The sequence below is a fragment of the Triturus cristatus genome, chromosome 2_1 (assembly GCF_964204655.1).
Source record: "Triturus cristatus chromosome 2_1, aTriCri1.1, whole genome shotgun sequence".
In the NCBI taxonomy this organism is placed as follows: domain Eukaryota; kingdom Metazoa; phylum Chordata; class Amphibia; order Caudata; family Salamandridae; genus Triturus; species Triturus cristatus.
The window spans coordinates 694,099,151-694,118,136 of record NC_140581.1 but is presented as its reverse complement, the minus strand read 5'-3'; the positions used below and the strand labels follow the sequence as shown (position 1 = coordinate 694,118,136).

The following is an 18,986-nucleotide window of genomic DNA, read 5'->3' as shown; positions in this document are numbered from 1 at the left end:
TTTTGTTTCACGCCCCTGCGGATTCTGCCATTCAGCGGTTCCTTGTGGGGCTTCGTCGTCCTCCTCCTCCTCCCCCTCAGTAAACCTGGATGTCGGTCCTCTGCTGTCTTCTGGGAGGTGTTCTCCCATTGTTTTCTGGGGTCTAGTGTTCGGTTGCCCCGAATGTGTGTTCTGTGTGGTTGGTGTGCCTTCAGGGTCCTTCGGTTGGACCTTCGGTGCTGTTGGCTGCTGGTTCAGCCTCCTTTTTTGACTTGTGGTTTTGGCTGTTGGTAAGCCCACATAGGTCCTAGGATTAGGCCTTTTGTGTCTTCTTTATTGGCTGCTTGGCTAGCCGTCGGCGGTTTTAACCGCAGGCCTTTCTGTTTGTCTTCTGCTGCAGAATTTTTTCCTAAGAGATGTTCCCATGTTTTCTTGGGACATAGTATACCCTATGTGGGGTACTTGCAGCTATTGCATAGCTCTGTTATGTGCTGGGGAGGTGTGGTCACCCTTTTCGGGTTCCTTGCTCTCCTTGGCATCACGATATATCGCAGGTGCGGTCTCTTTTACATTTGTCTTGGCGCAGCTTGCGTTGCACCCAGGTCTGTCCTTCTCCAGTTTCGCTTCGTCGCTAGACCAGTCTGGCCTGCTGTCTGCAGCGTGGTGTTGTGGCGATTCCGCCCTTCTGTCCGACGTTTCGGGCTGGTCCTCTGTCTGGTGTTCCAGAGGGACTGGCTTTCCTTGGCTTTCTGTGTTCTGGTTGACGGCCTGGGCCTGGGCCTGGGCCTGTCCACTGTGTCTCTCTCTCTCTCTTCTGCCTGGTCCTTCTTCTTTTGTGGGTAAGTGTGTGTTTCGGGACCGGCCCCTCCTTTATGGTGTGTCCTGGCCCTCCCTGGCCTCTGCCTTCGGCTTGCGCCTGGCTTGTTCTGGTGCACTGCTCTATGGTGTTGCCTGGCTGCGCGTGACTGCGCATGCCTGCTTGTTCTGATCCACCGGCATGGCCTTTGATGTGCTCCCTTGTGCCCCTGCCTCTGTTTCTGCTGGGGCTTTGTGAATCTGTGGTTTTACGCCTGTGCTATTGGCGGTGGGGCCGTTCCTGCCTTGTCCGCTGCTTTCGGCCAAGGTGTGTTCGGCTTTTTCTTATCACTGTATGTGCTTCTTGCGGTGGGCCCTGCCTCCGGTTCTACCTCCTCTCCCTGGGGTTCGAGGTGGTTCTTTTGTTCCTTGAGGCCCTTCGGGCTCTGTCTGCCCCTGCGGGGTGTTGGGCGGTTCTCCCTTAGTTGGGCTTGGGATCTCCTGGCCTTCTCTTCTTGTTCCTGTGACATGTCCCCTGCTGGGGCCCTGTGTCTCTCCTGCTGGGGAGGCTCTCTCGCATGCCCTCCTCCCTTCTGGGTATGGCTAGGGTATCTATTCTATGTTAAGGAATCTGCGGCTAGTAGTCTCTATCAGATGTATGAGTTACTTACCTCCGGTAAAGATGTATCTGGTAGAGACGATTCGAGCCGCAGATTCCTTCACGACCCGCCCTTCCTCCCCGTTCTGCGAGGACCCTCAGCCTGGTTTTCTACACCGCCTCCCTCTGGGTGGCTTGTTTTCTGTTGGGGTCCTCTTCGCTTTCCTCCGATCAGGCTGTCTGGTTCTGCTTGATTGTTCCATCCCTCCTTTTTCTTTTGATGCAGGGATGGTTAGTTTCTGCGTGCCTTTGCTTCCCTCCAGCTGGTTTCTCTCCAGTGTAGGGGCCTCCTTTTGATCTTTTTTCCTTCTGTTTGTTTTGAGTTTTTGATCCCCTTGCGGTTTTCTGCGTTGGGGATTCTTTGCCTGTCCTTTGGCCTCCTGCCCCTTTCAGGGGATGTGGCCCTCCTTGACTGTGTAGTCTGGGGGTGGATTGCTGTTGCTCCTCTGTTCCGGGCTTGTGGCCCTTCACTGTGTGGTTTGTGGTGGCAGTCTCTTTCTCTCTCTCTCTCTCTCTCTCTCTCTCTCTCTTTCTCTTCCAGCGCTTTCACATACTTGTGCCTGCAGGATTGCTATCACCTTGGCTTGCTCGGTTTTTCCTTGGAGTGGTGCTCTGCTCTTTCCCTGCTATGGCTTCGCTGCTATGGCCTTCTGGTACTTTAGTGCCAACTGGTGCTATCGCCTTGGCTTGCAGTTGTTCCTCAAAGTGGTGCTCTGCTCTTTCCCTGCAATGGCTTTGCTGCTATAGCCTTCTGGTACCTTGGTGCCAGTTGGTGCTGTTCCTCACCCTTTGTTTCTGTTATTTTTTCGCACACTGTTCCCATGCTCTCCTCAGTTTTGTTGTGATGACTCCGCGAAGTGGCGCGGAAAAGTTCTCCGAAGCAAACTGACGTCAGTACGCCGGGGCTTATGTGACCTCGCTGACGTCACGCCCGCGGAAGACGGCGGGGCGGAGTCGCGTGGTCCCGCCCCCCGGTGCGCAGAGCTGCTGGGACAAGAACATTTTCCGGGTCCAGTCTCACGCCTGGGGATAATTCTACGTCATGGAATCTGCGACTAGAATCGTCTCTACCAGATACATCTTTACCAGAGGCAAGTAACTTGTACTTTTCCCTTCTTTCAAGGGTCGTAAGATCGGCAACTAATTTTAAAAACTGCATGCAGGCAGTGGTTTCCTGGATGGTTGAGAACTATCTTAGACTTAACAGGGACAAAACAGAGGTTTTGATCTTTGGAAACCAACATAACATCTGGTCAGAGGTCTGGTGGCCGGATTTGCTTGGTCCCTGCCCTTGCCCTGGGTCCAGTGCAAAAAATCTTGGTGTCCTAGTTGACATCTCTCTGTCCTTTGGCCCTCAGATTAATAGAACAGTGTCCACCTGCTTTGGGACTATTAGGACCCTCTGGAAGATCTCTCAATTTCTTTCCCTCTCCACCTGAAAGCAGGCAGTTGTCGCCCTTGTGTTGTCCAGATTGGACTATTGTAATGCTCTCTACCTGGGTATTAACAAAGGACTCGTTCATCGGCCTTCCCAAATACCAGTCGGTTTCAGCTACTATCCGTAAGCTGCATTGGCTCCCTCTTGACCGGAGAATCCTGTTCAAGGCTCTTTGCCTTGCTCACAAGGCCTTCTATAACACAGGGTCGTAATTTCGGAAGGCAGTAAATGGCTCTTTGAGAAAATATGTTCCTACCAAGCATTTAAGATCTGCCAGTAAAAATCTTGTGGTATTTTTGAGGTTTAAAAGAGCAAGATGGGGGGGGCTTTTCTGCTGCGGCGGCCAAGCTCTGGAATTTTCTTCTCTCCTCTATCTCTGGACTGGAATCTCATTCTATTTCCGTAAGGCTCTGAAGACCTGGCTCTTCACCCACTCATCATTGTGAGCCCTCACATTATCATCTGTAGGCCACTTACCGCAGCGCCTTGACGCCTCTGGGCTAAGTTCACGCTTTATAAGGCTAATATTCATTCATTCTTTCATTCTTAGGAAGGTTAATAATGGGACTTTGTCATATGACAGGGTGTAGACTTCTCAGTAGAACATCTGCCAGAGGTCCAGAATGAGCAGGCAAATGCCTTCAGCCTCTTTGTTAAAATGGCACGAATGGGACTTCAGAAAGATAAGCCTCAACAAATGTTGAAGCCTGTATCCACATCAGATTCTGCCATACTTGCTCCACCTGGTGTGGGGAGGGCTAAGGCACGCCCTGGTCAGGGTCCATTTGGCAGCGATATCAAGGTTCAGAAAATGTTTTGGCGGAACGTGCTTCTCCCAAAGACTCATCAAACCGTTCATGAACGCTCTCTTCCTAGCCATTCATCTATCCAGTTAGGTGCTCACCTTTGCCATGGGATTTGAACACAGTACTCTGCCAGCTTATGTTACCTTTTGAGTATATCTTGTGGAAGATGGTGCTTCTTTTGGCTCGAACAATGGCAAGGATAGTGGGAATGTTCCAGGCTTCATGACACAGGAGCTTCATCTTCACCTTATTAAGGACAAAGGACCAGATTTAGAGTTTGGCAAAAGGGGTAACTGTTGCAATTTCCCCTGTTGACTTTTGTTTGACTGAGCCTGTTCTCCTGTTGGCTCCATTAAAGCAAAGCTTCCTCCGATGGCCCAATAGACTATGGGCCTTTGAAGGAACGGCATTACAACACCTCTCCTATTTAGGGTGGACAGTGTGATGTCCTTTTTTCTATCACCACCAGTTAAAACCTAACGTGAGGGACAGAAAAAAACAAATAATGACTTCCACACCCAGGGAAAAACTCCCAGGGTGTGACTGTCGTTAGTTTTTTGTTTTTCAATAACTGTGGGAATTGTTTTATGAAAACCAAAAGCTTTGTAAAGGATTGGTGGGCTCTGTCCAATAAACATTTTGTATCTTGAAGGGAACTGCTGTGGTGGTAGTTCCTTTGAAGGTACAGAATTCACCATTGGTGATCTGAAAATGTGCTGGATGAAATGTCTTCTGCCACCCTTAAGGAAGAAGTACCACTGCGGAACTTTAAATCTGGCCCACAATCGCCATCTTCACCAACCCAGGTTAATTTCAAAGATGCCTTTAGACTTTTGTTTGACCGAGCCTGTTATACCTTCTTTGGTTTTTCCCAAATTGTAATTGTAAAGCGCTTACTTCCCCGTACAAGGCTTTGAAGTGCTTTGCAACATGGATCTCTTCACTCCAGAACCCAAGATTAGAGTTTAATTATTAGTAGACTAGTAAGTGTTTTTTGGGGGGTTGTTCCCTTGTGCATAAGTTGTGTTAGGCCTGTGCTCTTGAATTCTTGTATATTTAGTAGATTTTAGAGTAGGGACAGAATGAGGGAAATGGATTCAAAAAGGGGAAGTAGTAAGTTGTTTATGTAAGTGGTGGTTGTGTTTGCCTGTTAGTTTGGTGAAGTACCTAAAAGGAAGGGAAAGTCTGAGAAAGATGTTTGGGAGTTCAGAGTAGTTAGAAAGGTTTGCGATGAGTCAGTGAGAGGAGGGATTGGACAAAGGCTGAAGGGAGTATTTTTGTTTATAACAAAACTGAAATTAACTTATAAATACGTATATACAGAAGACACTTGGTAACGTGTTAGTTACTGGAGTAAACCCTTCTGCACATTTATTTTGTGGTGAAGTATACATTTTTTCAAATAACAAACTAACTTATACATACATATTTACACTTCATACTTATATTTTAGTAGCAGGCATACAACCCTCCTCTCTGTATTTGGACCTGTATCTAAATAGAAGAAGTAACATTTACACAGTCTGCTATACACATGTATCTTGTGATATAGTAAACATTTCTCCTCTATATAAATGTATCTGCTGATAACTGTAATCATAGTTCAATGTACAGTGACACATATGATGACAACCTTCTTTTCATACTGTTTGTCATGTCAGAGTGTTCTGTTGTGGTACACTGTAGTGTTGTCAGTATATTCATGTAAAGAAGAGCAAACTCTTGACTAATCTTCTGAAGCTAAGATGGTTGTTTGTGGGTAGCGAATTCCATAGATTGGCTGCTAGAACAGCGAAAGATGTTTCACTCATCTTTTTTTTACTTGCTTGTAGGATTCTTGATGCAGGGAGCTTTTCTCGAACACAGATTCTCTTATTTTATTTATTTGTTGATTTTCTTCCTGATGAACAGTGATACTTTGCCATGTATTTATTTGTGTGTGAGTGAATCAAAGCATCTTGAAGGTGGGTCTTCATCTGCCAACTGCTAACCAGTGTAGGGCCCTCTTGGCAGGGCAGATGTGTTCTTGCGGCTTTATATGTAGGAGGAGTGTAATGGCAGCTTTGTGAATTCTCTGTTATCTTCTCGTAGTCACAAAGGTGAGCCTTGATATAGAGCATTAGGGTAATCCAACGTTTATAGGACAAGGGAGATGGTAGCTTGTACCTTTTGCGGGAATCCTAGGCACAGGAAGGTGTTGCTGTGTTTTCATTGTGAGAAAACGTGTTTTGTCTACCTTATCTACTTGTACATTCATTGACAGCTTAGCGCCCATGGCAATTCTGAGGTAACCTGCCTCCTTAAATATTTTGGGCGGTGGTCCTAGTTCATCAGGTCAGGTGCAAAGAGGGTCATAGGTTTTTCCAGCCGCCACAGGTGAATATTTCAGTTTTGGAGACACTTAATTTGAGGTGGCTCCATGTCTTCCATTGGTCAAGGCCCAGAGGCAAATGAAGATCTTTTATGTTCCAATGTCCTTTCGGCTTTCCGATTTCATAAGTATCTTTGTGTCAACTGCGTAATTTTAGCATGCAAAGTGAAAACCATTGATCAGATCTGGTAAAAATTCCATGCAGATGTTGAAAAGCCTGGGCGAGATGATTGAGCTTTGAGGGACACCTGCTTTAATGCTGTATGTTTTAAAAGAAAAAGGAGGAATATGTCTAATATTCCTTCTATTGTGTAGGTATGATGTGATCCAAGTGAGAGCTGTATCCTCTATTTCGGCTTCCTCAAATTTAAGTATTAGTTAGCCAGGATTCACTGTGTCAAAGGCAGCTGAAAGGTCCAAGAGAAGAAGGGCAGCAACCCGTTTGTTCTACTGTGTTTTTAATTTCATCCTATTCAGTGCCTCTTACTGGACAGACTCCGGTTTGAAAGTATGAAATTGTCTTTAATGAATTGTGAGATCTAGGCGAATGCTGCTCATTCTGTAAGTCTTCCCGGGAATGATCTATTTGCTACTGATCCATAGTTGATAGGGTCTTGATTGTCCAAGTTAGGCTTTTTTTGTTTTTACTAATGGGCATAATTATACCATTTTTAAGTTTTATCGGAAAACTCCTGTTAAGAAGTTGTTAATGAGTGTACTATCTGGAATGGGTGCTGAAGTTGATAGTAGAATGCTTTTGAAGATTTGAGAATGGCAAGGGTCAGAGGACGGCTGCCTGGCGTGGTTGCTTTGACAAGATCGAGACATTAATTTGTGGCTGGTGGCAACAGGTTTCCTGGACTAGAGACTGGGTCACATGTTGTTTCTCCTTTTTAAGGACCTAGGCGTCACAACAACATGAGAATTGAATGTTGAATGGTTGAAAGCAACTAAGCTTGGTAGTTTTATTTTCAGTTGTCCACTTTCATTTACAGGAAAGTAAAGCGATAGAGCCCGCAATTACTGGAAGTGAATATTATTGTTCAGTGTCCTATTTAAAGGTAGGAAAGTATCTGTTGCCAAATAATGAATGAATCACATGTTATTGTGATATTATAACTAGAGAAAAGGAAATAATATCCTCAACATGGAAATTGATGGACCCTCTCCCAGTCCTTCAAGATATACTCCATCTTCCCCTAATCCCCCTCTCCTATAGACTTATGCAAAGATCTCAAAGAGATCCTATTGCGCCTCTTTGCAGTTGTGGGTGGGATCTGGTAGCCTACTACACTAGTGGTGAGTATAATTTCATGTTAACCACAAAAAGTTGTAATATTCTGGCCTTTAAGACTGGTTTCTGTATTCTGCCATGGCCAGTCTCCTTGCAGAACCAGTAATTAGCTTCACTACTCTCCCACCCCTGGAATAGTTGTGAAACTGCCATTGAGCTGAGGTTTCTCTGTATAAAAAGTTTCCTGAACTCTTGCTCCACCTCTGTTTATCAGTTATCTGTCAAAGGGAGCTTGCCTGATCAAAGGCTTGTCCCGTTCCTGACTATAGGTCCCTTTTCTCTCCAGGCAAAAACAGTGGAAGGGTAGAAAGGGAGACCAGCTGGGAAGCAGTACCATTCATTCTTCTTTCTAGGATCTAGATTTTGACTGAAGCAGAAATAATACTGGGATTGAGACGAGAGGAGGTCATTGCCTGTAGAAAGAGGTAAATTGGAACCTGCCCATTATATTGGGAAAGCCTGATATAAAGGAGGCATAGATACCAGGACAATAGAACAGAACCTAGCACAGAGACTGTGACTATAACAGTGACTGTGATGAAAATAGTACAATCTTATATGGCCATTTAGCCACAGATTCCTTAACTTTGAATTCTCTCAAGGCGCCAGTCTGGATCCGGAAATTTTTCAGCAGTACATCTGCGCGTCGGAGGGTGGCGCCTTACGACAACTTGATGACTCCTATTGTGATGTCAGTAGAGCCATATATGTCACCTCTGGCGTGTGGACGTCGGTTTCTTCTTTTTCGCTCTGCAACACGGATCCAGATTTCAAAACATTGAAATCGTAAGTGTGTTCTTCTTTAATCCGAACAGTTGGCTGGGCAACTGTTCATATTAAAGAACAACAACAAACTTACGATTTCATTGTTTTGAATATTCTGCATAATGTGTTCTTTCTAGACTATGCGAAAGTCACTTATCAGACTGCAATTAGCATTATAATTGTAACGTGTGCACAGGACTGTAATATTCACTTGTTGACCCCAGGGTCATTCTTTAGGAGGGATCAAGGATTCTCCCCACCTGTTTGCACCGTTGTATTTGTCATCATATTCATTAATACGTACACCTGACTGGCGCCATTCCTGCCACACCTAAGTAACCCTCCCCTTTGTGTTACCCAATACATATTTGGTCTTCGTTTAAAAAATAAAAAAGAACTGAAAGAGGTTTCAATGTGAGTTGTGGTTGCTTCTCTTTTCTCGCTTGCCTTGGTACTTTTAGCGTGGCCACGACCTGGGCTCATGTTCAGACTGTCGGACCATAACACTGACAGTCATGTGGGGTAAAGTGTTGTAGATACTTGCGGTCTGACAGTAAATGTTGGCCAACGAAATTCCATGAGTTGTCAGGCCACTTGGTGTCTATTGTGACACAACTTTATGTATAATATGTATATGTTCAGATAATGTAAAAAAAAAAAGAGGGAGATCCCCCTGATTGTAAGAAAAAGGGACGGGGCAGCACTGTAGAAACAACAAAAAGTCCCTAGTCAAAAATAAAAAGTTTAAAACATTTTTGGGCAACAATGCTCCATAAAAATGATCAAGACTCAATATGGATCATATGCTGAAAAAGCCTACAGAGTGCAACAAGGTTATACAATAAGTTTCTTTAAACATATAAGTATGCAGTCAATATCAATAAGTTACATTGAGGAAGTGATTAATATATAAATGTAGGATTTATTTTATCATAATATTTTTTTTATTATTACATTACATACATGATTAAAAACATCTCCTCATTGAAGAGGTTACATTAAATTTATATGGTTACACTTTAACATAAATAACAAGAAAACTAAAACAGTCGACGCAGCATTTCGGTGAAACTTGATTCCTTCACCTTCTTCAGTACGAAGTTTTCAAAAACATTCTAAATAGCAGAAAACATTTTGTTAAGACACAGATATATACCTTAAAAACCATTTACAAAGAAGCACTTCTACATTGTAGCATTATGTAAAAACAAATGCATACTTAGATGATATAGGCTAACCCTCTAATTTAAATCAGTACTCCAATAAATAGCTGTATCTTTGTTAGGACTAAACAAACCGCTTAGCCTAACCACATAGTTTTTGTTTAAATGTTGCAATACCATCCATCTTCAAATATGTGTGGTCGGTAGAGTGGGTGTGTGTTTTCTCTTTCACACTAGATTACACACCAGTGGGCAGTATTGATTATTTGTTCATTTTATGAAAATCTTGTTGGTATTTTTATTACTTGAATTGGTACTGTCAATATGTCAAATAATGGTGTGATTCAACAAGGAGCCGGGTGTTTTTTTTTTCGGTGTTGTTTGGCTAATAAAAAAGGGAGGAGGTCTGGCTATGTTTTATCGTAATCACTTTAAAACTTCTTTTGAGCCGTTAACGTCTCCTAGTTTTGAGGCCCTAGCATTCTTGGTGCAGCCGCCTGGCATACAGTCTTTTAAGGGTTTGCTAATTTAATGTGGCTTTGTTGATAAACTTAGCATGACTCTTGAATCATCTATTCTCAATTCTAATTTCTCTGTGTTACGTGATTTTAATTTCCACTTGGAAAATGAGACTGACTCAGGTTCCATAAAGCTGATCGATGCAAAGATTGCGCTCGGACTATCCTTAATCTCCAGAGGTCCAACGCATAGGGCTGGACATATGCTAGATGGTAGCGTCTCCAACCACCCATTTACCAATATACTACCATCTCTCTCTCTTACCTGGTCCGACCATTGGGCAGTCAACTGGCAGATAAAGATTCAGAAAACATCTGTGCAAAGACATGTAATTTACAAACACCAAGTAGAGCCTGGCATAAACTACAGCCGGCTGAACTGAGAGACATCCACATTACTTTACTCTAACAACCAACTGACAACCTGGAACAGAGCATTGAAAATGTTTTGCTCTGGCTAAACTCTGCTCTAGACATTTTAGCCTGGGTCAAACAAAATACCACGGCTAAGAAAATCTCCCAGCCATGGTATAACGAAACTCTTAGGACATCAAGGCGGGACTGCCGTAGGCAAGAACAGAAGTGGAGAAAAAATTGTGAGGTTGAAGAAAAAATTACCTATAAAAATAAATTAACCGTACTTAAAAAATGTTTGTTAGCTGCAAAAAGTTCCTACTACTCTGAGCAGATAAAATTAGCATGTGATGCAAACAAAACTCTTTTTCGAGTCATAAAAAAAATGGTAGTACCAGCCAATCCCAACATTGCAGTAATAAACCACATTTCTTTTGATGCTTTGGCTGACTTTTTTCAAGAAAAATTTGGCAACTTCTTCAACAAACTTAACGCAGGCAGGACAGCCATACTTTCGGAAGGGCAATCTCTAAATGCTACGTCAGGTCAAGCCAGTTTTTCTACCTTTAAGGTTCCCTCCGAAGAACAACTTACAAAGGTAATTCCACTAATTAAATCTGGTGCTCCGCAAGACCCCTGCCCCCCTTTCCCCCCCAAAAAAAGATTATGTAGATGATTCCAGCACAAGTGGCACAACATCTGGGGCAAATCTTCAATACTATGTTTGCGGGGGAGTCTTCCCCACACATTGGAAATCTGCTTCCGCTCTACCTCTGCTGAAAAAGACCAATCTGAAAGCTCTGGATTTGAATAACTGTCTCCCCCTCTTAAGACTTTCCTTTGCCGCAAAGCTGGTGAAGAAAACAATGAATGAACAACTATCAGAATATAAAGAAGAAAATTGTCTGCTGGATGACACACCACACGTGTTCAGGAAAAACCACTGTACAGAATCTGCTTTGGTGATAGCCAGCAAAGATATCCGTGAATCGCTTGATAAGGGAGGGGGCCTTTGATTTTGCTGGATCTCTCTGTGGCATGAGATTCCAGTTGACCGTATGTGGAGCCTGGTGATAGAGAATACACCACTAGATCTCCTCCAATCCTTTCTAGCCAATAGACAACAATGTGTGGCTCTGGGCAAATTTACATCCAGGCCTTTCTCCCTGCCCTGTGAAGTCCCTCTGGGCTCGACATTGAGTCCAACACTGTTCAGTCTTTATGTCACACCATTGGTGACACTTATCAAAAAATCTGACTTCTCCTTAACATCTTACGCAGATGACACTCAAATCGTGATGTCACTAACAAAACCTGATAACAATTCAGGCTCTGCATTTTGGACCTGCATGAGCAATGTTAGCAATTGGATGGACAACAATTGTCTTAAACTGAATGCCGCTAAAACGGAGGTCATCATTTTTGGCAATAACCCTTCTTTCTGGACGCCGGAGTGATGGCCGTCTGAGCTGGACCTTCTTCCTGAACCAACAAACAAAGTAAAAAATCTTGGTTTCTTGTTAGACAAAGAGCTGAAGCTTAAAGACCAAGTGAACAAAATTACATCCACCTCATTTCGTTCTCTGAAGCTTGTAAAAAAGATTGAAAAATATTCTTGCCACCTGAGCTTTTGAAGACTGTAATCATCGCACTGGTAGTTTCTAGGATCGATTACTGTAATAGCCTCTATCTTAACCTTGCATTAGGTCACCTGAACTGGCTTTAGACCCTGCAGAACACATCTGCACGTTTTTCATTTTAAAATTCCTGAATATGAATCAGCTAGGGGAGCCATCAGGAAACTCCACTGGCTACCAGTCAGACAACGTGTCAAGTTTAAGGCTCTTTGCCTGGCCTCCAAATCACTGCACTGACTGGGGCCAGCCCGATTCAAGGAGGACCTCAAATGGGATATCTCAGTAAGGACGCTTCATTCAGGCTCTGCTATGAACCTGACAGTCCCCCTTTTTTAGGAGGACTACCTGGGGTGGGAAGAGCTTCTTCAGGACCACAGCTGTGCTCTGGAATACGCTACCACTGACACTAAAAGCTGCTCTTTACTCGCTTTTAGAAAGGCCTTGAAGACCTGGCTCTTCTCACAGGACTTTGAGATTCTGGAGTATCTGCAAGAACTCTCTTCAGCTCCTTAGCTTAACCCTTTTCTACAGCGCCAAGATGCCCTCTGGCAAGAGTTTGCACTTTATAAATCACATTCATTCATTCATTCATACCGAAGGTAAGTTACTTTTACATTTGGTAGAAAAATATAATTGTGGATGTAAACCTATTTAATGATTGGAGAAGCATCCTCATTTATGACCTTTAATACATCTTACTTTATTTCACACATCTTAATTCCGTATCTGTGACTAATCAGTCCAAGACAACACAAAGGAGTAATCTAAGAGTAGGAATAGAATTTTAAATGCGTTGAGGAAATAGCAAGTTTTCTGACAAATCAAGAGCGCTCAGATACATCTTCCCAAAAATACATGTGATAGCACAATATGGTTCTGTAGTACCTTAACATAATTTGAATACTGTCTGTCTGCGTTAATTGGTATGCCCATAAGGTTAACTGTGCAGGTTACAGTAAATAAGAACACCTGACTCCTACATGATAGGATGCTTCATCATAGAGTTGGCTCTGCACCAAGGACTAATCTCCAATGTGGGCTCAACTCGAGCAGTTAGAAGTATGCAGCAGATCGAATGCCAGAGGCACTTGTCATGCACCAGGAGCTGTCAGGGTGATGGCAGACCCTCTCGGGCCCAAATGATAGACAGAAGGTGAGGTTCACCCAGACGTGGTTTGTGCTGCAAGCTTCGAGAAGAGCAGAGAGAGCATAGTGCTGAGGCAAGGACGACTCTTCCTACTGCCTCCCATTGATCGACCTTAGGTGACGTAGTGCAGGGCCCCTGTAGCAGCGAGGAGGTGCTCTCTGTAGGGCACTTGCAAACGGGGTCAGACTGAGGTAGGCGACGTGTGGCCTGTTCCCAGCTGCTTTCAATTGTAGGCTTCAGCAATGATCCCCCAAGGGAGAGAAATAATCACATAAATGCATCCGCTAATGTTCCGATTGCTGTGCCCTTCTCTGAATTAATCAGGTACCAGAGGGAACCCAAGAGGCTTTGCTATGCGTCAAATTCTACCTTATTGATGATCATGGACTCATATAGTTTACAAAACAAAAATAATTTGCCCTCCCAGAAAAGGGATGGGGGGGCAATGAAGGTGTAGATATGCCAATTTATACGCTGGCAAAAAAAAAACTAAAAGGAAAGAAACAGACTACCCTGCTGGAGCAGCAAGTCTACTATACTGTGGAAGAATAATAATAAAGTCATTTGTAAAGTGCCTGACTACACCGACTGGTGTGTCCCCGCGCTATGGAAACAGTTCTATGCGGGAGTCAAACCGGGAGACACGGTTTATAAATGGTAAAGCCAGGTTTTTAGGCCTCTGCGGAAGATGTTCTCAGATTTTTCTGCGCTGCACCGAAGGTGGCAGAGTGTTCCGATTTTTGGCTGCCAGATAGCCAAATGAGTGTGCACCCATCCTTGCCCTTTTGAATTTCGGTACTTTGAGCAGATGTGCTCCTGTTGATCTCAGCTGCTGAGTAGGGTTGTAGGGGGTTGTCGGGGTTCAGCAGCTCGGCATAAAACGAAGGCCACTAACCTCGGATGATCGTCAGCGGGAAGAATGACGTGCAAACAGGCCTATCTATTCCCCTGAGCGCAGGTCCGAATAGAGTGAATAGAACACTGCTATGCGCAAATGCACCCTGGGGAAAGGGGAAGTGGAAAAAATAATAAACACAGCTGCCAAGCTGGGTCCTTCTAGTCCTACTTCATGTGTTCGCCCTCTAGCGTGTCGTAGGACGTGAAGGGGTCTCTCGAGGATGACTGAATGCACAAAAATGAGAGAAGAATCAAGGGATTAGGAAGAGACAGAACAGTAATCACTTCCTATCTGATAGTTCTAAAAGTAAACACGCTCTCTACTTACAACTGGTACCCTCGTAGGCTCTCTGTTATGTCACAGCGAGCCCTCAAGACTTTAAAGAGTTTCTGCGGTTACCTCACAGCAGCAGAGTCAGGGCACAACACCAAAATCAGCAGCAGCAGTGTAAAGCAAACAAAAGCATAAACAGACCAAAAGGAAATGTCAAGGAAAGCGCACCTGCGCAATTGTATCTTTTGGTCCCACCTAAATACCTGTTGTCCAAAGCGCAGTGGTAATGTTGAGAGCTGGAGCATCAGATTAAGGCCACAGGGGAGCGGCTCACGGGGCCTCGGCAGTCCGGCGGGGAATACCTTCCGCTCTGCCTAGCTCCGTGAAATGCGGAAGAGGATCCAACGGTATCAGCAAGGATAGCGGGAGAAGCGCCCCTGCGCTGTTCTCCCCTTCGCTTCGTGAAGGCTGAATTACCGAGAGAAGGTAGAAGGCCTCTAACCCTCCCAGTCTGCACAACAGATAGCCGATGATGGAAGAGGTATCCGACGGCCCACGGCTTCGTGTAAAGAAAAGTTCCTATCCTGGGGCTCCGGGCAAAGACCAGTAGATTCTCGGTGGCGGACTTCTCGGCAACTGGGAAAGAACCGGCGGCAGGAACGTTCCGCTCACTCGGAACGCTGGAAGCTACGAGATTGCAAAGCCCCGAGCCGTGGCAGAGGCGGGGCTTTGTAGCGTCGGCAAGGGCCGTGAGGCCGGAGTCTGTTTCCGGTGCGCCAGAAATAGGGCCGCTGGGAGCTGTAGTTCCCTGCGCGTCGTGTGCCCCGTAGTGGTTGCGCACCGTCTACACTGTTACCCCTAGGCTCTTGCTTGGCAGCCCTATAAGGGAAATGCGTGTTTCGCATACCCTGCCCTCTCACGCAGCCCATGATCGCTACAGGGGTTTGGAGATCAAACAGGTAGCTGGGACCTTTTCCCCGTAGACTCCGGTGACAGAAATATAAGGCTTTAAAGAGAATTATTTTACTGATTGACAGCCAGTGAAGGGAGTCCAGGACTTTAGTCGCTGAAGCTCGCCTAGCTAGATTGAGAACTAGACGTGCTGCCACATTCTGAATGCTTTGCAGCTGTTTCAGGCTTCCTTTGGATGCTCCCAGATATAGGACATTCCCATAGTCCAGCTGCGAGTTCACCAGAGTGTGGACTAGAGTTTTCCTTACCGAGGTGGGAAGGATGTCCAAGGTTTTCCTTAGCATTTTAAGGGTGCTAAAGAATCTCCCTGCGACCTTCCATTTGTGAGACTCAAAAGACAGTTTTGGATCAAGCCACACTCCAAGATTTTTTACTTCTGTTTTAGGTGTGGGGACTGCCCCAACCTCTAGGACCACCAGGCTGAGCACCAAATAGAGGGGCATTTCCCAATTATCATAACCTCCGTCTTACTACCATTCAGCTTTAGGCAGTTATTTGACATGCATGAGGCTAGATCATTAAGATAATAGTAGAACTGCATTGCTGACTCATTGGAGTTCTGTGCTAGGGTCACTACAAGTTGGGTGTCATCCGCATAAGACACCATGGTGATCTTGTATTTATCCACAATATCTGCCAAACGGCTGATATAAAGATTAAAAAGAGTGGGGCTCAGAATAGAGCCCTAAGGGACCCCTTGTAGGAGTGGCAGAGTTTTTGAGCGGTGTGGGTGCTGTACAACCTGGAAGCTACGGTCCTGTAAAAAGGACCATATCCACTTGAACGCTTCTCCATCCAACCCGCACACCTGGAGTCGTTGTAAGAGAAGTTTGTGGGCTAACCTGTTGAAGGCTGCACTTAGGTCCAACAGGACCAGGGCAGCTGTCTGACCGGCGTCCACACGTTTCCGTAGATACTCTGAGCAATAAGAAGTGCTGACTCAGTTGAGTGTGAGGGTCTGAAGCCAGATTGTGTTGGGTGGAGAAGATTGTGTTGATTGATATGAGCCACTAATGGTTTGTTCACCACCTTCTCTGCAATTTTTGAGATGTAGGGAAGCAGAGAAATGGGGCGAAGATTTTCCTGCAACTAGGGGTCAGCTGAGGCCTTTTTCTGCAAAGGTAGAACAGTTGCGTCCTAGGGACTTCCCCACATTTAAAAGATAGGTTCATTAGTTGCTGCTCATAAGCCAGATTTAATACTTAGACCCACCCCCTTGAGATCTGTCACTGGGGTGGGATAGAAATTCCCAGAGAGTATTGAACCCCAGTTCAGTAGATTTCTCAGGCTGAGACACGGCCATTACGGGCTTCCTCGGGGAAGGTATTGGATATATTGGATATTTTCAGTAGGAAGAAGTCGGCAATCTGATTACATCGCTCCACAGAGCTAGTAGGTGTAATCAGTATTCTCTCTAAGGAGAGTGGTACTTTTTTTGTGCTGTCTAATACGGCTCCTTAGTTTCTTTAGAGAAATCTGTCCTCTATTTATGCTCAAGGCGTTTACAGCCTTTTTTAGCGATTCACAGTTCTTCATTATACCAGGAAGCAGATGTAGACCCTCTCTGTGGAATTTTTGTCGTCCATGGTGCCACCACATCAAGTGCTTCCGAAATCCACTTCTCCACTGATGAAATAGCCGTGTTAATTTCGTTACTCGGTAGAGGTTGATTATTCTGTAATGCACAGGAAAATCTCTTATGATTAAACCTGGTCCATTTTATCTGTGGTTGAGCATAGCTCGAATTTTTCGGATGGGGTTTAATTAGAGGAATATAGAAAACTCAACCACCAACCCAGGGTGATTCGAGAAGATTGGGTCAAGCAGATGGCCCGCCCGATGTGTTGGCAACATGGAATTGAGTTCTAGCTGTAAAGTAGCCAGCTCTTTGCGTAGGGCTTGAGCCTCAATCTTTAAGTTATCCTCCATATGTAAATTTAAGTCCCCCAGTACCTTGAAGTTGTTGTAGTGAAGTGCTAATCGTGTCACTATTTCAGCACGGTTAGGCATGAAGTCAGTAGCCAGCCCTGGTGGACAGTAGATTAGAAGACCGCTCAGACAAAAATCACTAGCCCTTTTTAGGGTAAATTGCGCTGCTTCAGCCTTTTCTACTTGAACTTTATCCAAGGTACATTTTATTGACAGGTGAAAAATGATGGCTATCCCACCACCCTGCCTGGTAGGGCGGTCTTGTCTGAGAATGACATAGCCCTCTGGGAGTGCTTCTAATATGTAAGGGGCAGAGTCCGCACTCAGCCAGGTTTCGGTAAGAAACATGGCATCCGGCTGGTTGTCAGTTATGAAATCGCAGATTTCTATTTTGTGTTTAGTAAGAGACCTACAATTTACAAGAGCAAGCTTCATGTTATCTTGCTGGAGTAATGACTTATCTGGGTCAAATCAGTCTCTGCATTTGCCCGCAGTGAATGATAGCACAGACCGGATAAGGCCTTTCTAGCTCCTTTAAGGCATTCCCTGAATACCGCAGGGGCTGGTCGGGTTTTAAACGGGCATAGTGGGTGGCCCCTGGCCGCGGACAGGCGCAGACAGGCTTGCCTTTGGCGCGCGGCGCGGCCGCTGCTCGTGTCCGACCCTGCATGCTCCACTTATAGTTGCAGGATCCCGAAGACTAGCCCGTCACCCCGCCGGAAGAGCAGGCTGTCCCGGAAGGGGGTGGGAAGAGCTATGCTATGTCCTTCCGCTAAATCGGCACTAAATGCCGTGGCGGACCGAGGGCGTAGCAGGGGAAAAAGTGCAGAGTGCAACACAGATTACACAGGTGAGCCAACACTGCTAAAAACCTAAATCTTTAAAATATTTAAAATTGTTAAAATCATGATCTAAAAGTAGAGAAAAGCGCAGGGTTCACACAGCCCAATAGGAACGTCCGCTCACTGTGCTAGAACTGCTTCTAAGATCTGATAGTGATAATGATAGTGGCTCATCGCTCATTATAGAGTGAACCCACACACACTGTCATGATATTGAAAGAATATTGAGGCCTGGATTACTCACTTTTAAAGTGGTTCACATTGCCCTCAAGCTGCTTACCTGCAGCTTTCACAGTGTCATCGACTCTGCAAAATGACAGGCAATGAAAAGGCAAATTACAAAATTCCTGAAGGTCAGCAGAGCCTTGTTTTGGCCTGAGCAAAAGTACACAAGACTGCCTCACCAATGCAGGAGCCCATACAGCACAGTACCATAAAGCACAGGGAGGTTTCGTTAAAGTTGATTTCAAGAAAGAATGGTGTGACCAAGTAGATACATGGGCAAGTCGGATGGTTCTCTATTGGCATTTCCTCCCCCCATGACAGTATCACTTGTTTTCTCGGATATAATTTCTGAACTAATCTGAATATTGGTATTGTTTTTATTTTTGAGCATCCAGAGATAATGAATATGATCCAGATATAGTGTCCTTTTACCCACGGAATCTGCCTGTTTTTTTCTTCTCCCGCCCCTTCCCTTGTCCTTTGTCCTCTTTTAGCTGGGCTGCCTTCTATGGGCTCTGCCTAGTAGGGCACAAAACATGTTTTCCCTCTAGGATCAAGCTTTTCCTGGAGCACACTTTCTATTATTTGAATAGTATTGAGAAGTCTATTTTCTGTTTAATCGGTTCAGTTATAGACAGGGTTAGATCTCTTTTTAATTTTTCTGTATGTATATACCTGCATGGTCTAGGCTATGATTGATAGGAGATCTAGTAACAAGACCTGGTGTTTGAACTAGGGGTGAGTTGTCGATAGTTACTTTAAATGTACAGGGTCTACAAAACTCTGATTAAGAGAGCTAAGGTCTTCGCTAGGCTCAGAAGAAGAAATTGTAACATAGCTTTCCTATAAGATATTCAGGTGCAGCATGTAAAGTTAAGAAGACAGTGGGTCTGGCAGGTATATGCAGCAGAGGGGAAAAACT

The 18,986-nt window shown here is 44.8% G+C and overlaps 1 protein-coding gene across 8 annotated transcripts in view; it reads left to right on the top strand.

Annotated features, from left to right (window-relative positions):
* The window catches only part of YTHDC2 (YTH N6-methyladenosine RNA binding protein C2), a 1,174,422-nt gene that overhangs the window by 577,698 nt on the left and 577,738 nt on the right, over positions 1 to 18,986 (top strand). The gene's annotated exons all lie outside the window — the stretch shown is intronic.